General features: G+C 34.4%; 1 protein-coding gene across 12 annotated transcripts in view; it reads right to left on the reverse strand.

Annotated features, from left to right (window-relative positions):
* The window catches only part of ZBTB20 (zinc finger and BTB domain containing 20), a 760,184-nt gene that overhangs the window by 552,805 nt on the left and 184,255 nt on the right, over window positions 1-23,124 (reverse strand). For all 12 annotated transcript variants that reach the window (XR_012918895.1, XM_076001586.1, XM_076001621.1 and 9 more), the window contains one exon: window positions 15,325-15,370. The gene's annotated coding sequence lies outside the window, so the exon portion shown is untranslated. The remainder of the gene's footprint in view (window positions 1-15,324; window positions 15,371-23,124) is intronic.

Consider the following 23,124-nt stretch of genomic DNA (forward strand, 5'->3'; position numbering starts at 1 on the left):
TAGAAGATATAATTTAAAATTTAGGAGATATGATAAAATTTGAGGAAGAGATGGTTAAGCATATTTAATCCAATCCCAAATTCTTATTATTGCTGTGTTCAGAAGATAAAGGGGAGGACCAACAGGTTGCCCTCAGAGCAGAGCTCCTAATTGTAGTTGTCATCAGTCGATAGGACGTGCCTACCTTGCTACCACTCCTCTAATACACGCATTCCTTGGATACACACCCTGAGCAACCTGTAAAAATCTAGAGGTCACATTTCTTGTATTCCAGATCTCCCCTTGGCTGGCTCCTTCATATTATTCAAGTCGTAGAGTCCAAGCATTATTATTTCACAAAGACACCCACAATCCTGTCCCCTACTCCCAAACATTCTTTCTCCTCCTTTTTTTCTGTTGTACTTCATGAATAGCACCTACCACTTGCTGCATATATCTCATGTATTTATTAATTTTTTAGTGTCTCTCTCTCTCTCTCTCTCTCACACACACACACACACACACAAACACACACACACTACCACATTCACCAGCATGTCAGCTCTGTAGGGTACAGAATCTTGATCTCTGTTTCTAGTGCCTGAGACCAGGTCTGAACTCTGATAGTTTACTCAGGGTAGAAGACTGATCCACACCAGAAATAAATCTGCATTCTAGCAAAGGAATTCTTTCTTCTCCTTGGTTCTTATAGCAACAGGAACAAAATAAACTAGAATGGGTTAATTCAATTAATGTCTTTTGAGTGCAATTCATAGTTTTGTATTATCAAAATCATATTTTTTACATTTAACTATATTACTATTTCAGAAAATTATTTAATTTTCATGTCTATTTCATCCTTTCTTTGTTAGCAGGGAAGTCTAATGATTATCTCTAAATTTTTCTGTCCTATGAGCACACAATTATGTTTTATCTAGAGCAGAAGTGTACCAAAAGAGATGTAACTTAAAGGGATTTTTCAGTAGACAGAACCTGTGCTAATTCATATAATCACTCTACTAATTATCTATTTTTATTTTTAAAAATATTTTATTTTTAATTATCTATGTTTAAAACTCAAATTGTTGCTTTATTCAGTATTCTTAAAGAAACCACACCTGTAATATCTCACAATCATGAGGTAGAAAGGGTCAACAAATCCTTCCAATTATAAACCAATTCTTTTAGGAATGATTTCACTTTACTCTCTGCTCCCTCTGCCCACCTTCACCCTAATAATAGTCCACTCCTTATTTAAAGGGAAAAAAATCCACAAACATTTCCCACAACATGGTAATCAACTTGGTGGAAGTATAAAGGATACAGGTGTTTGAGTTGAGCAGAGCTGAGTTTAAATCCTTTTTGGCTACAAAAAGTTAAAAATTAATCTCTGAGCTGAGCCTTGCTCAGCCAGATTCATGGTTTTCTAATAAAGATCAGGCTGATGCTAAACAAAGAGATTAGATTACCTCATGGTCTCAACATGCAATCATCTAGCACAATACTTTTGTCCCTTTATTATACTAAATTTCAGGTGCATACTTGGCTTACAGTATCTGGAGATCAAGAAAAACATTTTTCCACATTGGATGCAGTGGCTCACACCTGTAATCCCAGGACTTTGGGAGGCCAAGGCAGGAGGATCACGTAAAACCTAGGAGTCTGAGACCAACCTGGGCAACATAGTGAGGACTTGTCTCCACAAAAAATTTGAAAAAAATTAACTGAGCATTGTGATATGCATTTGTACTCCCAGCTACTCGGGAGGCTGAGGCAGGACAATCGCTTGAGCCCAGAAGTTTGAGGTTGCTATGAGCTATGACTGTGCCACTGAACTTCAGTTTGGATGTCATCAGAGCAAGACCCTGCCTCTAAAAAAATTTTTAAAAAATGGAAACATTTTCTGTAACTCATGATTTAGGTTACAAGTAAAGTATATGAAAGTAGCACGGACTATACAAGTATATTTGCATCTTAACACACATGGATTCACAGAAAAGCTGGATGATACTAATGTCAGTTTTAAGTTTTACTACTACTATATATATGGAGTGACTATAACCCTTTTGGTTACTTATTCTTTGCCTCAAGTTTGTAATCTATAATGAAAAGAAGTTTCAGTAGGTTAAAAGGGTATGAGAGAGAATGAGTAATACAATTAATTTTCTTTAAAAAATCAAGGTACTGAGGCAGAAAGTGTTCTATAAATGGAGAACAGGATAAACTTTGTCAACTATTGACGGGAAAAAAGGATAAATGTGTTAGCCTGTTTCTTAGTCTGTTTTCTGTTGCTTAGAATAGGATACCTGAAAGTGGATAATTTATAAGAAATGAAATTTATTTCTTATAGTTCTGCAGGCTGGGAAGATGAAGGTGGAGAAGGCACAAGTCATGTGAGCCTTCTTGCTGATGGGGACTCTCCACAGAGTCCTGAGGTGGTGCAAGCATCACCTGGTGAGGGTGCTCAGCATGCTAGCTCTAAGTATCTCTTCCTCTTCCTCTCTTTAGGACACCAGTCCCATTCCCATGACAACCCATTAATCCATCAATCCATAAATGGGTTAATTCATTCATGGGCCCTCATGACCCAATTACCTCTTAAAGTCCCTACCTATGAATATTGCCACAGAAGGGCTTAAATTTCAACATGAATTTTGGAGCATACAAATATTCAAATCATGGCAGTATGTAAATAAGCCTTCCATAGATATTTACTGCAGAAAAATAATGTTACTCTCTATAGCAGGTTGAATGTTGACTAGTACCTCCAAATTTTCATGTTCATCTGGGACCTCAGAATGTAACATTACTAGAAAATAGGCTCCTTACAGATTCAGTTAATTGAAAATCATGAGAATAAATCATTCTGGATTTAAGGTGGGTCCTAAATCCAATGATTCGTATCCTTATGAGAGGAGGAGAGATCACAGAGAGACAGACACAAAGGGGAAGGTCCTATAAAGATGGAGGCAGAGTTTGCAGTGATGGTGCCAGAAGCCAAGGAACACGTGGGGCCATCAGAAGCTGAAAGAGGCAAGGAAAGAGTCTCACCCACAGCCCTCAGAGGAAGTGTGGCCATACTGTACCTTGATTTCTGGTTCCTGGACTAAAGAACAAATTTCTGTTGTTTTAAGTCACCCAGTTTACAGCAGTCCTAGGTAACTAGTACACTTTCCCTATACTCTCCAGGTCTAAAAAAGAGGAAGAGAGTTTAACAGTTTTGGAATTTTAAATGGTGACTGCAAAGCCCACAATTAATAGCAGCACAGAAGGACAAAGAGATCAGGGTGAGAAAATTCCCGTAGGAGTTGTAGTGATGGTTGCTAGAAGTAGTAAGTCAACCTCAAAAGGAATGTACCATCCTCTACTTGGAGTTGTTCTCTCTTAAATCCAATAGAGATGCCCTGCAAAAGTGATATAACCTCTTTTAATCTGATCCTTTCAAGAAAGCCAGAAACTGGTCTTAAACTGGTATTAGTAATTCTTTTAAAGAAAATTAATAGATTGATATTTTTAAAAATATTAAGTGGTATCTTGATATAAATAATTAATAGTTTATGATGGTTTAGTATCAATAGCAAAGGCATTCTTGAAATTACTTAATTGGACATAATTCAATTAGTCATCAAATGAAAAATGAGTTATGTTGCTGAAGAACCTAAATTTATTAACCTATATTTATTTATTTATAACCTATTTATAACCTATATTTATAATATATATTAACCTATATTTATTTCAGAAAGTAAATATACCTATTTTTGATCAATGGAAATTTAAATATGATGCCAAATAATAAACTTACAAGGGGTAAATCAATTTTCTTTTGACCTAGAGTATATACTACTATGATACTGGAAAAGACTCTAATAAGTATACGTTGCTTTCCTTGAGGTATCAGACCAGCATGATTAATGAGTATGTTTGAATTGTCTCCAGATATACAAAATTAACCATTTCTTAAGTAATACTAAATTCAGCTATCTGACATGCTATGTAAATTTAAGCCATTATAACAGCAATTTTTTAAGTTAATGCTATAGTTTTGATTTGGTTTGTTTGGCCCTGCCAAGTCTCATGGTGAAATTTGATCCCAAGTGCTGGAGATTGAGCCTAATGGAAGGTGTTTGGGTCATGGAGGCTCATCCCTCATGAATGGCTTGGTGCTATCCTGATGATAATGAGTGAGTTCTTACTCTATTAGTTCCTGTGAATCTTCCCCCAAGAACTGCTTGTTCAGGGAGCCTAGCTCCTTCCCCCTCTCTTGTTTCTGCTCTTTCCATGTGATCTTTGCCTACTGGCTCCCCTTCACCTTCCGCCATGAGCGGAAGCAGCACGAGGACTTTACCAGAAGCCCAGTAGATGGATGCCAGCACCATGCTTCTTTTATAATCTGCTGAACTCTGAGCCAAATAAACCTCTTTTCTTTATAAATTATACAGCCACAGGTATTCCTTTATAGCATCACAAACAGACTAAGATAGTTAATTTTCAATATGCCTATTCATTTTCTATATATACATCATGTGGCTACACTTAATTAAATATCAAATTTCAGTTGATTCTTAGTTCATTTAAATATGTTTTATCTTTAAAGTCATAACTTATAATTCTGTTTTGATGTACTTAACAAAAAATGAGAATTGTAAATACTGTGAAGAGTTCAAATACTTTAAATAAAATATACTGTGAGGGAAGAAATATCCACACATTTTGACTCTAATTATGCAAAAAAAGATATGTATTTTTTAAATTAGAAATTATAGTCATAGTTTCCCTTAACCTCAAAATTGTAAGGCTGCTTCATGTAGATATTAATTACTAAACATTACATATTCCAAAGAGGAAAGAATAAAGACATTAACTTTTTAGGAGACTACAAATATCAATTGTTTTTTTTTTTTCTTTTTGTGTTTTTTAAACTAAGAGGTGAGCAGTAATTACTATTAGTAAATAAAATTGCTTCTGTAGTTAATAAATTTTAATCAATCTTCTCTGATCGAGTCACCAAATATTATAAAGGTGGGAACAAATGGTTCTTACAACTCAGAGATGAATGTATTTATAATTTTATATTCGAATTTTTTTCTTAGACATTGGTATCCTAACACTATAAGTTCAGTAAAATGGCGATATAGATAATTAGGGCATTCATATTTAATTAGGTAGAAAGTGAATTCAGTTTTTTCAATGGCTAGAATAATTTGCATTAAATGAATCAGTGGATAAACAATAAATAAATCACAAAAGGCAATGTTTTGGATTGGTATAAAACAATTACTTTAAATATTAATATACAAGTTATTGATATTAAGCAGTAATATTACAAATGAGAGATAATTATTACTGAGGAGCAAATCACTTACCAGTAAATATTAATATTTCTTGAATTCTTGCTTCTTTGTTGATAAGTATAATGCTCTATTCAAAGCAAAGAGTAAATCTACACTAGCTAGAGCAAATAATAAATGTGGTAAAGAAAGAAGGGTCTATATGGTAGGCCATATTTTATTACATGGTTTCAGAACCGAATTATGATGATGACAAAGGATAAAAGAAAGAAGAGGGCTGTTTTTAATTTCAAAGTGCTTTGGTATGTTGTCATCTCTAATTTACAGATGAAGAAACTGAGCATAATATCACATAAAGGACTGCCTTATATCTCACAGCCCATAAGTGATGGCAGAGACACTTAAATCCAGCTCCTCTGTTTCTAAACCCCATAACCTTTTCTACTCCAATATTTTGCTTCTTTATTCCCTGAAACCAGGGATATATAGTAAAATTCTTAAATGCTATAGTTAAAATAGAAATTCCCCTAGGCCACTCTTGAGAGTGCCACAGTATTTATAAAAATAAAAATCAGATTTTAAAAAATTGTTGTTATAAACATTTACAAAGAAAAAAAAATCCTCTTTGAGTCCCCCCTCAATTCTTCACACAGAATCCTGGCAGTGAGAAGGTACTCCCCAAACTGAGGTAAACTGTATATATGAAGGAAAAGAATAAGAGCCTATGGAAACATATGGGAGACCTAATTCAGACAGAAGTAAGCGAAGGTCTCTCCAAGGAGGCATTTTATAATAAATCATACTTCACAGAGTTTACATACTAGAAGAGGAGAAAAACATTAAACTAATAATTATATAACCACTTATTTATTTACAGCTGAGGTATATTGATTATGCCATCTAATCCCAATCTTAATTCATTTGTTCACATTACTCCTCAGTTTGCCAATAATCTACTTTCGCCTTTCTAGTTCAGGGTTTTTTTTTCAAGGTCCAGCTCAAGTCTAGCCTCTTCCTGTCAGCTCACAGAGATCTCTGCCTCCACTAAACATATGTAGCACTTAATAATTTTTTCAGAAGTGGCAAATGGGTTTCATTTTACATGCAACTTCCATCAGTTGGAAATGGTTGTCTAAAGTACTGTCTTCAGGAGGATTCTGAGGTCAAGTTCTGGTTCAGTGGCAGAGAGAGCCGTAATGGACTGGTGATGTCTTTCATGAGCAGTGAAGGGGAGAAGAGGAACACTGGGTCTAGAATATTCATTTGGCAGTTAGAGTGCCTGATTTTTCTTTATTTTTATAGAATTCACTTGACACCAAATCTGGGTCTAAAGCATGCGTTTGACACTGGGAGTGGCTTATTTTATTTTATTTGTAAATCTCTGTCCCATCTCCTTAAGTATATAATAAGAGTCCTATAGTCAAGGACCACAGATACTTCTCTATGTCCACAGCACATAGTCATGCCTTGAAAAATACGCATCTGCTGATGATAATGAAATAACCTTTTTAAGAATTTACTCCTACTCCTATTATTCATAAACTCCACTTATCTCATAGCTTCTCTCAAAATACTCTCAATATTAAACACATTTAAGAGGAACTTTGTAACATAAACTATAAAATTTAAGCAAACATGTTGTTTTTATCATCACCAGGCTCAAATAAAACATTAGGATATTGATAACATTTAAGGATTAAATATATGCCTGCCAAATAATAAAATGAAAAAGAGAGAAGATAAGGCATAACAACTATTTCTGAGTGGACTTAATCTTTAAAAACATTCTAAATCTCTATCTTTTAAAATATATTTTATATATTTACTATGGCCTAGAATTTTGATCCCTTTTTAGTAGACTGCATCTCCTTGCACATAGTAAGTGTTGAAGAAATCCACGTCTATTAGTTTAGAGCTTGCATTGGAGAAATAGCTCCATTTTACATTCCCCCTGCTAAGGAAGTGTATTTATCATATTCCACAACAGCTCACAGTTTGTTATACATTAACTGCTCATTCTCTGTGCCAATAAGACTGTGCTGGAACAGTAAATGAATTTGGTGTGTTCATTTAAATGATTCTGAAAACCACAGGCTACCCAGTTGTCTAATGATAAGAGAGCCCCAAAGCCACCTGATCACCATTATATTCTCTCTCTCTCTCTCTTTTTTTTTTTTTTTTATATATTTTGGACTAACATGGCCAGTACTGTCAGCATCTGAATACTGAGAAGAATGAGAAGTAAAAGTATACCTCAGACCTAATCATGAAAAGGGTTTTATTAATTCCGGCACCAGTGACGATGTGACTAGGTTGGAAGGGGAACGGGATATAAGATCTGGAGTGCTTTATCTGCTCCAAGACCAATGCTGGTTTTGGCACTTCTCTCACTCTAGTGAGTTGCAAAAAAACAAGCAGGTGCTAGCAATCTGAGAGACCACATGCCAGCTACAGCTGCTTCAAACTGATTCAATTACATCTGCCTGAATAGTCCCAGGACATCAAACCAGTTGAAGAGATCCATAGGTTGCAAGGAGACGTAGTCTATCCTGATGTACAACTGTCTCCAAAATAACTACCTGCAAATTTCCAGGTTTGGATATAAACGATCATTCCATCGCCAGGCATAGGAGAAAAACAGGGGGGAAACGTGATTTTTATTCACTTGAAAATTAAAAATTGGTTGGAGAGAGCATAAAAGGCCCCTTTGAATTTTCATGTTTTAAATCTGACAGTAGCTGAGGCCTTAAGGATACCTTGAAACAGCCTGATTTTGTGAGAACATTTCCCAAATCATTGGGTACAGCACATTTACAGAACATGCTCTTGGGATCCGGACTTCGCTCCAAACCTTGTTTGTACAAAAAGGGGCCAAGCAGCTGGGAAATTCTGGAGTGGAGTGTGTCCTCATTAGTTCCCATCTGCCACCAGAACTCAGCTCATGGCAAGTTTGGCTAAGTCCTGGTGTACTCAGGTCCAAATGTGGGTCAGTTTTAATTACACTATACAGAATTCAGTGTGCAGTTTTTAAATCCTTATTATACAGCACAGAGGAATGGGCAGCTCTCCAGCTAATCAATTTTTTAAAAGTACATATATAAAAATTTTAAACCAGGCTAGACAGACAGTGGGTGGAAAAAAATCTTATAAATGAGTACAAGGGTTACTTAAGAGAATTATTAGTGAAATTGGGTCATGAGCAAGTTCTGCTTTAAAACTTCAAAGTGAGAAACAAACTGTTTTCATTGGTAAGATAGGAAACTTATAGAAGGTACATAATTCTACTCGCTCTTTAGAGTGAATGGATAATAATAAGGCTGGGCAGTCTATAGTACACACCCATAAGAGCACTGGTTTTCACATAAGCAGAAATATTCACTAGTTTGTCATTGTTTACACACATCCCTTTTCAATGTTTATCACTCATGGCAGGGACTGAATAAAAGAAAAAATCGCAAGCTACCCAGTAAAAGTGAAATAACAAAGATGAGGGAGAGGAGAGAGAAGGAGGAAGGGAGAGCAGAAAGCACACATGCTCAGTGGCAGACTTTGAGCATGACTGTCTCTCAATGTCATCCACACAAATGGGGTCCAGAATCAACCCATGTAGTCTATGTGCAGAATCCATGCTGTTCAAAAGCTTTTTCAGGTGCAGGAGAGCTAAAGCACTAAGCCTTCAAAGAAACTGTCAGCAAAAGATTAAGGACTGAAGACGTAGGCGATGATTGGGCATTTACACAATCACATAATGCATTGTTCTTGATAAATAAAACGTCTTTTGGCACAAGTTCCAATGACAAAAATACTCTGAAATGCTCAAAGTGTTTTGGGCTTTTGACTAAGTTGTTGTGAAGCTTATCCATTTAAAAAGCAACATGAGATGCTGGAATCAAATACTAGTATTTGATTTACTAGCTGTGTGACTTTGGACAAATTACTTATCTTCTCTGAGATTTTGCTCTCTCACCTGTAAAATGGGGAAAATATCTACCTAATAGGGTTGTTGTAATGATTATCAAAAATATAAATATAATAGATGAAATAGAAAATCACTCAATAAATGTTAACTATCATTAACTTAACTATTATGAGTTGAATTGTGCCCCCCCACCAAAAAAAAAAAACACACAACAAAAAATAAAAAACACATGTTGGAGTCCGTGCCCCCAGTATCTCAAAATGTGATCTTATTTGAAGACCAGATCTTTTCAAAGGCAATCAAGTCAAAACTGAGCTTTTTAGGGTGAGCCCTAATTCAATATGACTAGTATCCTTTTAAAAGCAGGGAAATTTAGACACAGACACTCATAAAGAAGAGACAATGTGAAGAGACCTAGGAAGGAGACAGCCATCTATGAATCAAGGAGAAAGGCCTGGAACAGACCCTTCTGCACAGCCCTCAGACAAACCAACCCTGCTGATATAACCCTTGATTTCAGACTTCCAAACTGTTAAGAAAACAAATTTCTGTTTAAGCCTCCAGGTTTATGGTAGAAAACTAAGGCCCAATTAAATGAAAACTTCATTAATCATCAATGTTTACCTTGATTAATCATGGTCAGAACTATACATTTGACATTAGGCAAGTCAACTCTATTACCTTTGGTGAGTAATGAACAATTCCACATATAATCTAGTACTTTTTCTCTTATTTTTAAAGAATCCTTTTCTGATTGCTATTCAGAAAGATACTGCTACAATATAAATAGCCTGGCAGAGAAAAATGGTTTATTATAATTAAGATCATCTAGTTTTTATTAAAGATGATTAAGGGAAAATCATACATATAAATTCACAAATCCACTTTTCTACTGTTGAGTTTACATAGAAGGGAATCGGGATATTTTACTACACTAATTTCCTTCTCAAGAAAGAAAGGAAACCTTACACAGCCATCTACACATTGACAGCTATGCTCACTAAACCTGAGGCTGCTTAGAATGTGACAACCTTGCCAACAGAACTACCTTTAGTTCACTAGAAAGCATGTGAAGGTACCTTGGCAATTATGGGTTCTTCATTGTTTGCACAGATTGCTTGTGTTTGACTTTTAAGGAGGGATGAGAACTATCTGGGGCTGTATCAACAAGAGCTTCCACTGCACGACATATTTCTATAATCAATAAACATTGAAGTAAATGTGATCATCCTCATCTTAAGTTTTTCTTCCAGCCCCAGCCTTCTACAGAAATGTAGCATGCACAGTTAGAAACTGTGAGTCTAACCAAGCTGAAATGAGATAATCAAGATACTCAACAGCTATCACCACAGCCATACCTTTGCCAAAATTGACTTTCTTAATGAAAGAAATTCACACTTCTTTCAAATTCCTATACTGTCCATCATAGCAATATTTATATTTTAAGAAAAGAAGAGAGAAAAAAATTAATATGTAGGGAATACTGGTAGATATTATGTATCAAATAAAGTATTCTGTATAGCTTATTCACTTTAATCCTCATATCCACCAATAAATAAGTAGACATAACTACCATCACATTACACAGGCTTAACTAAGCTTAGGCAACCTTGATCCAGTCACATAGCTACTGGATTGCAGAGCTAGGCTTTCAGTGCCGGTCACTTGGAATCCAAAGCTCCTAAATTCAACTTCAAGCAACAGATTTAGAATCCAGATATCTGAAGAACATCATTGGCTTCCAAGATGCTGGTTTATTTAAGGTTTTCACAGACTCCTTTAAAGCATTTGAACTCACATAAACATACATGTCTTCTTGCTAAATCTGATTTAGCTTATTCTCCTTATGAAGAAAGCAATGCCATTCACAAATACAAACTGAAAGACTTTAATCAATTTAAAATAAATTAATCTTATAATAATACATGAAAAATAGCATTACTTCATGATTTAACAATTCCACTTTTGAGTATATATATATATATATATATATATATATATATATATATATATATAAAGTGAAAGCAGGTCCTCAAGAGATATGTGTATACCCATGTTCATAGAGGAATTATTTATAATAACTATAACATGGAAGCAACCTAAGTGTCCCTATTGATGGATTAATGGATAAGAAAAACATGGTATTAATATATACATATAATGGATTATTGTTCAGCCTTAAAAAGGAAAGAAATTCTGACATGTGCTACAACATGGATAAACCCTGAACACATTATGCTAACTGAAATAAGCCATATGCAAAAAGACAAATACTGGGTGATTCCAACTAGATGACTACTTACAGTAGTCAAGATGATAGATACAGAAAATAGAATGGTGGTTGCCAAGGGCTGAGAGGAAAGAAGAAAGGGGTGTTACATATGAATGGGTATAGCATTTTAGATTTATAGGATTAAAGAATTATGGAGATGGATGGTGGTGATGGTAGTACAAGCGTTATGAATGCACTTAATACCATTGAACTGTATACCTAAAATGGTAAATTTTATATTATGTACATTTTACCACAATAAAATTTAGAAAAAAATAAAAGGTTATATGAAGGTCTTTTAGATTCAGTTTGCTGATTTATGATATTTATGATCTCATCTAAAGGAAGGACAGGTAATTTTACTTAGAACCTTTGAGTTCAATCATTATGGCAATGCTCAGACCAGGATCTCTCCCCCCAGGCAATTGTATGGTCATTCTTCAGTATCTAAGTTGTAGTAGTGATGATGGAAGTAGTAGTCGTAGTGGTAGTGGTGCCAACAGAAATAGCAATAGTATAGCTAAGATTTATTTAATACTTGCTATGTGCCAACCACTGGACTAAGAATCTTATATATCTTACATGTAGTGTGTTATCTAACTCTGAACACAACAAAATATGAGGTAGATACTATTACTTTTCCAATTTTATAAACGATGAAACAAAGCAACAGGGAGATCAGGTAACTTGACTTTGAGTCTATAGTAGTATTAGTATTAGCATTGGTAATGGTGAAGCCAGAAAGAACTCTGTTGGTATACCTTGTCTCCCACTAGCCTCTATGCTCACTGAGAACATGGATTTTGTTTTATTCATCTATCCTAGCACTATGTCTAGGAAATAGTAGATATTCATTTACCATGTGGAATAAAAGAAAGAAAGGAAATGAGAAAGGGGAAAAGGGAAGAAAGGTAAGAAAGAAAATTAGGTATGCTATGTTCTCAATAAATGTGGATTTTTCTTCTTTTATTTTTTTAACCCTGAAAATCACAGGGGAACCTACAATAATACCCAGGAATCTTAGGGCTTGGCAATATCTCCCTCATTGAGATTCCAGACTATAATTCCTGAGATTCCAAACTATAATCCTATGGCTTAGCAATTTCTCCCTCCTTAAGATTCCAGACAGGCCAATGAAGCAGCTGCTGATATCTGTAGGTTTTATTGATTAATATTCTAGCAAACACATTCTTGGCTCATCTCTTAATTTCTAATGTTGAGACTAGCAGAAGGATATTGTTTAATCTACCACACTAAGGTTCAGAGGGGGAAAAATGATGTCCTTGATATTGGCCTCATACCTACTGGTATAAACTAAGGTGGAAGAAAAGCTAAGGTACTTTCAAACCTAAAAGTACCCTCGAATGTCACACACCAGAGCTACTAAAATTTGAGAAGCCTAAACAAGATGTTTTGATGCAATAGATATTGGCTCATTATGTGACCTGTGTCATTCTTATGTGACTGCCTCATGCCACACAAAATGGAACTTTAGAAAGGTCTATCTGAAGCAGGTAATGCTCAATTCTGACTCTACTTTTGCGTGGCTTTACTTCTATTTATTTGCAGTTGGAATTTAGTGTGTAATAGAAACCATAATTCTAAATATGTATATAGTAAATATAAGGTCCATTACTTTTACTTGGCAAAATACTTAACATATTTTTAATGTTCTTATCTTACCTAACCCAAAGAAAGCCAACACATTTTATTTTTGTGTTTTTAGTGAAATTGAGAAAGGGAGGGAGAGAGAAAGCACACAAGTGAGTGCTCAGGAAAGCTAAGGCATTATCATATAACACGGAAGTATTTTTATTTATATGCTGTGAAGTATTTCCAAAGTGACAAGTAGTATGCCCATGGATGATTCAGCCTTATGCGTATGATGGGAATAATACTACTTTTCTCATAGTCAGCAAAAATGAATATAAAGCATATTGCAAATAGTGTTATTTCAATTCTTGATTATAATGAGAGAAGATCAATTCTTATATATTAATTTCTCATTTTAAGAATGAGATGTATAAGTATTCTCATCTCTATATAATTGACAGTATGAGAACTAAAGTCCATCAAGACTCATCTAAAATGTATAACAAATAATAAGTTTCTAGGACACAATCTCTCTATTTCTAATACAACTCCAGAAATGTTTTATTCATAAATGCACTCATTCAACATTTATTGACCAACTACTATGTACAGGGCATTGTATTAAAGGGCTGTCCCAATCTTCTATTTACCTTTGTACCCATGTTTCCAACGCCCAAAGAGATTAGTTAAATTCATATTATAGCAACTTTAAAATATAGATTTCAAATAAGCCAATAAATGGAAAAGATACACCACCTCTTAAGATTTGGGTTACAAAATATTGATGGAAATAACTGAAAATTTTTTAGTATGTTAAAAAGAATAATTCAAGTCATTTGAGTAAGTTTTTGATATCAGGAATTTGAAACTACTGAGTAAGTTAATGAAATACTTTTATATTGAGTTGCAGCTTTTGTATTGCATTTCTAGAACTTTACCTAACTAGTATAAAATAGTTTATAATAGCTTGTCTATATTGAAATATAGATACACTTATCAGAAAATATATAAAGTTATTAACTAAAATAAACTTAATTTCACTACCAGTAACAATTTTTAAAAAATAGCAGGTATCTAGTATTTAATTAAAGGATAATATTCCATCCTTAAAATCTGCACCTGGACTTTAGCCCCTTTTCTAGGATTATTATTTAATATTCACTCTTTTTCTCTCTTTCTCAATTCCACCCCAACTGCAACAGAGACACATGCACAAATCAAGAAATCATCTTACAATATACTCTTAAATTTTCTGAATATGCCCCATGTGTCCACTAATAGCCAAATGCTTTCAAATCTGTTCAGCTAAATGGATCAATAACTACATCCAGCCTCACAGTGGGGCTGCCAACATGGTAAAATTGAGCCAAACACAAAATGTCTCTACCAGGACAAAAATTACCATCATCCCAGTTATCTAGAGAGATCTACTCTCCTAGGTCTCCTTTACAGAAGCTAGCATAGACGTTATCAAGGGCAGTCGATAGTTATGAAAGCAAAATTGAAAACACAAAACAAAGAGGATTTGGAGAAAATATTTGGGAACTAAAACCAGTGAGTTTTATAGTAAACCAATGTAATAGTTCAAGGTCTACATCAAATAAGAATCTTTCAAACTCTGAGTACACAAAATACGTCACAGCATAAGCAAACTACTAACAAGCTTCTCTGTGCGCTCACTCATATGACACAGCTGCAAGCAACAATTGAGCAGGTGCAACCAAGCTTTTGAGAATCCCTGCCTGTTGCCCAGGAACCACGACACTGCATGGTTGAGATTTCAAACAGGTGCAAACATTTTTTTTTTTTCCCATTTGTCTTGTGCTTGAGACGGTGCAGCAGACAGTACATCTGCAACTACTCTGTACCTAAAGCAACCACCACAGAAAATAAACTAAAAAATAGCAAAAAAAAAAAAAGTTTAAAAAAAATAATGTCAACAACATACTGGTGTTGCAATAGTTTCATCTCATATCACCAATAGCTTTAATTGTACAGTTCCAAAAAATATTCTCTAATCTCTTCGCCAGATGAATGCTTTGTAATTAATAATACTCTGCCTCATCAAATCTTAGAAATGTTTATGTGATTCTTATAATGAAATGCAATATAGTATAAAATATACTTTCTTTTGAAGTTGTCAACATTTATAAGCAATCAAAACAGCATTTTCACATTATAAAATCTATAAGCAATTTAATACACAAAAATGTAGTAACTTGTCAGTTAATACATAGAATTACATAGCTATAGGTAATTCTTATACATACCTGTGCAGCTACAGAGCACAAACAGACTTGCAATTTATCAGGTACTCTGAAATGCAAAACAAATACATAAGTAAAACTTAATTTACTGAGTTGGAATCAGTATTTATGTTGAGATAATTTCTGCAGAGAAGTAGGAAAGATTGTAGTACATAAAGAGGTGAATTATTTTTTATCAATATTTTCCCCAAGTGATATTTCAGATTACCCAAAATTTATATTATATGTCTGAATATACACATACCTAGAGTCCCTTAGCAGTGTGATCAAAAACAAGTACCAGTAGGGACCAAGACTCACCATGGCCTCTGAAACGCAAATGCTTTCACTGGAGAATGAGGCAAACACTTAAAAATGATTTTTTTTTTGGTATTCTTCCAAGACTGTTGCCTTTCCTCATACAAATATGACTGCTGCTCTCCAAAATGAAACTACTCAGATTCATCCACACTCAGTTTGGACAGAATATTGGTGAAGAAGAAAGGTGCTTTTGTAGACAGTTCATGAAAAAATGCATAAATAAATAAAAGTAAACTTTGAATTGTCATTACCTTTAAGTTACAACAGCATATAGAAATGAGATTGATCACTATAAGAGGGAATGCTAATACCACATTAGATATAATGGGTAATGGCTGAACTCAACACATTTTGACAAAACTGTGAGTGAAATATGTATCAATACAGAAGATTATGTTAAGTCCAGCTTTAACAAGAGTATCCAGTTTACAATTAGACCTGAAAATATTTGAATGTAGGTGGAAACTATGTTGCAACATTCAGCTTCCAAACTACTGACCCTTAAGAATATTTCATAATTCTTTCTGAAAGCAAACTGAAGTATTTAATTTATATACTTCTTCTGAGCATAGTTGATTAAAACAACATATTAAAGTCAGTAAGTCTACTTATTACCTGCTTAAACGTGTGTAGAGGTAATAATTTTGATGATGCCTCAGTGAAATAGCATCTCCATATACCTTTCTTTGATAGGAGTATGAATTGCTAAACGGTGTCTGAAAAGCTATTGAGCAGTATGTATCAACTCAAAGTTCATTTTTTACTCAGTAATTTGGGTTATAGGAATAAGTCTTACATAACTGAAAACCAGCAGAAATTTATGGAAAAAAGATCATTTTTATGACAATGAAAAACTATAAGCAACCTAAATATCTAATAATAGAAAAACAATCAAATAAAGCATACCACATCCATATAAATAAATATTTTACAATTCACAAAGTACTTTAACAGATTTTTTAAGTTTTATTAAAAATGCAAATTTATAGTATTGCAATACTATAATGCTATATAAACATGGTTACCAATTGCATGAATAGTATATAATTATACAGATGAGAAACAAACCAAGAACATACAGAAATATTAAGAGTGACTATATACTAATAATAAGATTAGGGATTATTTTAGTTTTTTTGACTTTAACATATAGTTAATTCTCTACAATAAACTTTCCTTTTATAATAGGAAAAAATAATATTTGGCAAGGTAAAGGTAAAATAAAAAGGTATGAAGTGCCATCCAGAAATCATATATCTAACCTTCCTAAGAGAAATCAATTAATTCAATCACACATAAAATTCACTAAATGTACCTATAGTGAGAAACTCATCCCCACTGCTTCCTTACAGGGGTATAACCAGGGTCTTTTTTATCCCACTGTTTTAGAATTCAATAACACATTTTTAATCATCTTAGTAAAGCTTCTTTAATTATGCAGAGTGAAATGATGAAAGAACAAATTTAGGACTGCAACTCTGTTCAACCTAGTACAGACTAACTTATTCACTAAGTCAAAAACAATCAATGAACATCTACTATTTGCAAGGTGCTGTATTTGGCATTGTGATGTGCTAAAAGATAAATTAGGACTCATATTACCTTCATTGAGCTAACAATATAAAAGCACTAAAAAATGTACACACAGCTCACATAAAGGTGTATATACAATATATTTCAAGACATTTGTGACAGATCTGGTATACTTTAAAACAAGAAAACTTATTAGATTTACTATTTGATATTAATTGAGCAAAACTTTATATTTAGGTAACAATAAAAGTCCTATATTAGTGTGTCACTATAAAATGTACTAGTAAATTACTTCAAGTATTCAAGTTTTTTTCCTTATGTGATCTACTTTTTGTTAATGGAGAGTTATATAATAGGAGACCAAGTGTGAAGCCATATTCATCCAATTTAGAATGTTAGATGCATAAGATTTTCTTAGATTATCTAAGGCCACATAAAACACATGCATAATTATTAACAGGCTATAGTTATTTATTGGCAACCAAAGTAAATAAGTTAGTTACTTGTTAATCCTGACTAAAGACACTGTTATTACAACACCACCAGAGAAAGAAATGAAAATAGGGCAAATGACTTTTGTCATGCAGATAAAATGATGCAGCATAGAGATTCTCTCAATAGAAGTTCAGTTTCTTTGTGGCCTGTGACCATAATCAGCATTTGCCCTTTGGAAGCCAGTGCCACATGGTGATTCCAAGGTTGAGCTCAATAAGGTCAGCCTGCAAAGTGGTGACAAGCACTAAGAGAAGCTATTTGTGTGATCAATGATCCGTAGACCGAGGCTCACAGAGTTCTGAGAAGCAGCAGAATTATGAGGTAGGACGGTGGTTAGGAGCTTAGCTTTTGCTATCAGGAAAACCCTGAATCTAATTCCAGTTCCCCCTCTTTAACTGTGTGATCTTGTACAAGTTATAGTTTCTCTGTCTGTAAAATGGTGATCATGTTACCTATTCTATAAGGTTGTTTATGCAGATTATATGCTATAGGCATATAAAGGAACTAGCACTGTGCCTGTCATAAAGTACGCATTTGCTAAAAGGGAACTATTAAATATAGTTGTATGAAAAAGGGAGAGGATGTCTGCCCCTTTAAGCTAAGGGGCTAAGCTAAGCATGGATTAAGGAGATAAAGAAGACTTGCTCAAGATAACACCCTATAGTCCAGCTGCTCATCTAAGAGCCAGTCATGTGCTGGATGTTCACAAAACACTTTGGAATCAAGAAATACCATAACAATAGTAATAGCCACAATGACTCCTCTAAGCAGCATTTTTAACCATCATTTCTATTACTAAAGAGGAAGACAGTAGGGCCTAAATAATATGTGCAGAAATACTGTCCAACTTCTCTAAGTGAAAAATGAAGGATAATTTTCCATATTTAACTGAAACAATCAGGAAAAGGAAAATAAGGACAAAATGAACGTAATTACTCAATTGGAATAAGTCCAAGGTGTCTTGTGATGTCCTCAACAATCACATGTAGGCAGTATCACCTTTTTATGTATTCTAAATAGACCCTGCATATGAGCCAAGTTCACATATAAGGTTTGCATATATAAGCAAAAAACGTTGCCATCAGTTTTTTTCTCGTGGCTTGGAAGACAGAAATAGATACATACTGATGTTGATCTAGTCCTTATTTGTGTTTTGATTTGAAAGAGAGCACAGATCCTGAATTGTTAAGTTGTTAATTGTTAAGGAATCTTCAGATTCCCACACAGATACTGTAATCCCTAGAGTTATTTAGTTATTTGGTCCATATGGGGTGAAGTTACTATCAACACTATTCCAGACGCAGATATACTAGAGAGTGTTTTTTATGGGAAGGGTGTTGTTCATTTGCTTTTTGTTTTAAAGTTCTTTTTAATTCTAGGCCGGCACAGCTGTGTTCTCCAATGGGATAGGGCCAACTCTATGTTACAGAATACAGAAAAGTTCATCTTCCCTCAATACTAGTTGGGCCCTCCTGGAGATGCCTACTGAGCCACTAATAAATCTATGTGCTGATGCTTGTAGAGCAGGCGTCCTCAAACTACAGCCGGTGGGCCACAAGGGGCCCGCCGCCGAGGACATTTATCCGGCCTGCTAGGTTTTTTGCCTCCACTGCCTGTCCTGCTTAGCAGCCGACTCCTCACGGGCCCACAGTGCACATGTGTGGAATGTGCGCCCCACTCTACAATGGCCCTCCAACGGTCTGAGGGACAGTGAACTGGCCCTCTGTTTAAAAGGTTTGAGGATCCCTGATGTAGAGTATTAAAAAAAGCCTCACCTGGCTCTATAAAAGACCTCTGAACCTAAATTTAGACTAAAAATCATTTCCTCCATGACTGAGTAAACATTTTCAATTTGATCTATTTTGAGAAAAGGTACTATATATCCCAAAATAATTATATTTTATTTTATATATGTTTAGTTTTTCTAGACCCACTACAGAGCTGGGTACTCCACCATCATAAAGTACAGACTTTAATCCTTAATAAAGCTAATTTTATTTTTGAAAATCAATGTGCCCTAACTTGTGTGGTTTACCTAAACAGAAGTCATATGAAGAGTAAGAAGAATTACCATTTTGAAAGTAGACTTGGAAAACCTGTTAATTACGTTTGTTATCGTAAACTACAGTGCTAGATTTAGCCCTTCATGTTTAAAAAGCTAACTGTCTATCAGAAAAAGGAAGTATGAGAAGCAAGGGTTATCAATTTATCAATACTGTAAACTGAAAACAGAAAAAGGCCATAAGAAAGGCAGAGGAAATCATAAGATAAACACCGTTAACCCAAGGGCACAGTTGGTCTGTACTCTAGACCTTAGGTCAGACTAGCTATACTAAAGATACAAAATATACAAAAAAGTAAGCTTATTTTTTAAAGAACTGCTAAATTTGAATTTATTAGCATTAATAGCTACCACTTAAAATGAACCACTTTAATATCAGATTTTATGTATAAATGAATTTGAACTCTAGTAGAAACCTAATCTATAATACACTAAATGATAATATTAATAATACTCTTTTTCCTATAATCCGTACTTCACAGTATATTAAGGAAAGAATAGTTGTTGGGATTTTTATGTATGATTTTATTTAAACCTAACTTCTCAAATTAAAGTTTAAGAGCTAGTCAAGAGAATGAACAAAACTAAAATTTAGATAAATATTAAAATTATATTTTCAAAATACTCTCAACTTGAAGTTATAACTATTGAAATGAATTATTTATTCTAGGGAAATGTGAAAACTCCACTGCCCTGGCTATATACACCATGGTTTCTTAGTTTAGATGTTATCACCTCCAGAATCTGATGTCCTGTGCCTAATCTCGTCATAATAATCATCACACTGCATTGTAACTGTCTTTCACATAAGATTATAAACTTGAGGAGAAGTTTACATTACATATCTAGTCCTTAGCACAATACCTAATAGGTATACCTTAAATATTGGTTAGAGGAATGTTGAATGAATTGTGTTACTTTCTACTCTTGATAATTTAAAAAACTCACATTTGCATTTAAATATTAAGGAATAACATTCCTAAACAAATTCTTTCCAATCTTTCAAGGACTACCCTTCCAATCTATTTTTTTTATACTTTCCCCCACCTTCTTTTCCTCTTAATCATTACAAAATTAATGATGTGAATCTGAGTCTCAAATATTTATACCAGGTTAGAAAGCCTGGTTAGTTTGGCCCCACAATGAGCAAGAGTGTGTCATCCAAATCCCACTTGTTCACAAATACCTAGTAAGGTAGAAGCTGTGACATAATTCCTGGAAAGTTCTGCACTTTCTAAATAATTATATGGTTCTTCTACTCTTTCCAAGAGACTTCCTTTGACCATTATTGTTCTTGAGACAGATCCTTCCACTTTTTAATTTTTTGTGACATTTATGAAAGTTTAAGTTACTGTTGTGATTAGTGGTTTATGTGTTTATTATCTCTTCTGCTCCCAACTAGATTGTATACTCCATAGAGACCATGTTATTTTGTTTAGTGCTCCATATACAGGGTCTAGTTTAGGGCCTGACACACAATAAACATTCAGTAAGTATTTGTCAGTTGTATAAATGTGAGCAGGATTTTTGGAGTAGCAGCTTTCAATTAAAAGAGACTATAAAATTAGGTAGGTAACAGCTGACTCTACTGTTGTTTTCTCTTTATTTCAATTCTGTCTACCACATGGAAGCCTTGAAGATGTAGGTATTCTTTTTGTGTAAATTCCATTCAAGCAAAGGCAAGTTGAGAAAACTTTAAAAGCAATTCTAGGAAGCTTGAAGGTAGAATACCTGGAAAAAGCAATGATATCATAACAACAGCAACTACTTCTAATTGGAAGTTTTGAGTTTGAATTCCAGCTTACTAGGAATGTGTCCTACATAAACTTATATACCCACCTAATATTCACATTCGTCATTTTTAGGACAAGGGGATTGTATCTAACAAACAGGGTTTTTATAGTGATTGAATGAGATTATATGTATGAAAGAAGCTGCTCGGATAATTCACGGCATTCAGGACAAGGGGCTCACTATAAATTCGTCCCTAACATTGGCCAGCTATTGTCTTCAGCAGGGTCAAGATATAAACTGACCAAAGCCCAGGATCAGGCATTTTAGGCAGGGAAAAATGGAAGAAACAAGGGCTCAAAGACAGAAAAAAGTGAGTAGGTATTAAGGATAAGAAGTAAAAAATATGCTAGACAGAGCAGTGAGACTATCACAGCAGCTCAAAATAGAAAAAGATTTAAACGTGATGGAAAAATTGCCAAGAAATCTATTAGCTTTTCCTTTAGGTGACACATTCTTCCCCTCATATAAATAAAATAATTGCTACTATTATAGTTAAGAGAAAAATAAACTGAAATGTACATTAAACACATATTAGAGATTTAACATTCTTCATATGATTTCACATGCTAGAAACTCAGCATTTGTAAATACAGCCGTGGACTTTATTATTTATATAATAAGGTAACAGTATAACCTCCTCTGTGTCCTACTTGTAGAGGTATAAAAGGAAAATGTGCATATGTTCTTTCAATATAATTACAAGGAAACAAAATGTAGATTTAGGCCAATTGTTTGCATTCTGAGCTCATCAGATAGTTACTACCAACACTGAAAAGAAAAACTTGGTACCAAAAAACTTTATTGGAAATTTTATTAACTTACTTGCTTTCAGTCTTCTCACTAATTTAGCCAAACTTATGTCACCTCCCTCATTAATATTGTTTTCTAAATCATTACCTTTTATGTGTGTGCACGTGTGTGTGTGTGTGTGTGTGTGTGTGTGTGTGTGTGTGTATACCTTGGTCAGTTCTCGGATAAAACAAGGGGATAAGAAGTCTTAGATGCAACACATACCAAAAGTAATCACCTTACCCTCCACACTTCTTCTCAAGCAATGTCTACCTAGTACTAATAAGCTCATCAAGAGTTAATTTGGATCCATAGCCTCTGTCCACCAGAGGAGATTAACTGTTTTTTTAAACAGTCTATATTCCCTTCAAGACCATGTCCTTCATTAGGGCTGCAATCCTGTCTATTTTTTTTTCTATTGTATCATCATCACCTAGTTCAGGATAAGGCATACAATACATATCCACTGAATATTTCATTCATTTATTAAAAATGTTTTTTTGAATACTTAGTATGTGCCAGGCATTGTTCTAGATGATGACGATATAGGAGTTAACAAAATAGATAGAAATTTCTGATCTCATGCAGATGATATATTTTGTGGGTGATTGAAAATAAATATATAGGCCGGGCACAGTGGCTCACGCCTGTGATCCTAGCACTCTGGGAGGCCAAGGTGGGCGGATTGCTCAACGTCAGGAGTTTGAAACTAGCCTGAGCAAGAGCGAGACCCCGCCTCTACTATAAATAGAAAGAAATTAATTGGCCAACTAATATATATAGAAAAAATTAGCCGGGCATGGTGGCACATGCCTGTAGTCTCAGCTACT

The sequence above is a fragment of the Microcebus murinus genome, chromosome 1 (assembly GCF_040939455.1).
Source record: "Microcebus murinus isolate Inina chromosome 1, M.murinus_Inina_mat1.0, whole genome shotgun sequence".
NCBI classification, from domain to species: Eukaryota; Metazoa; Chordata; class Mammalia; order Primates; family Cheirogaleidae; genus Microcebus; species Microcebus murinus.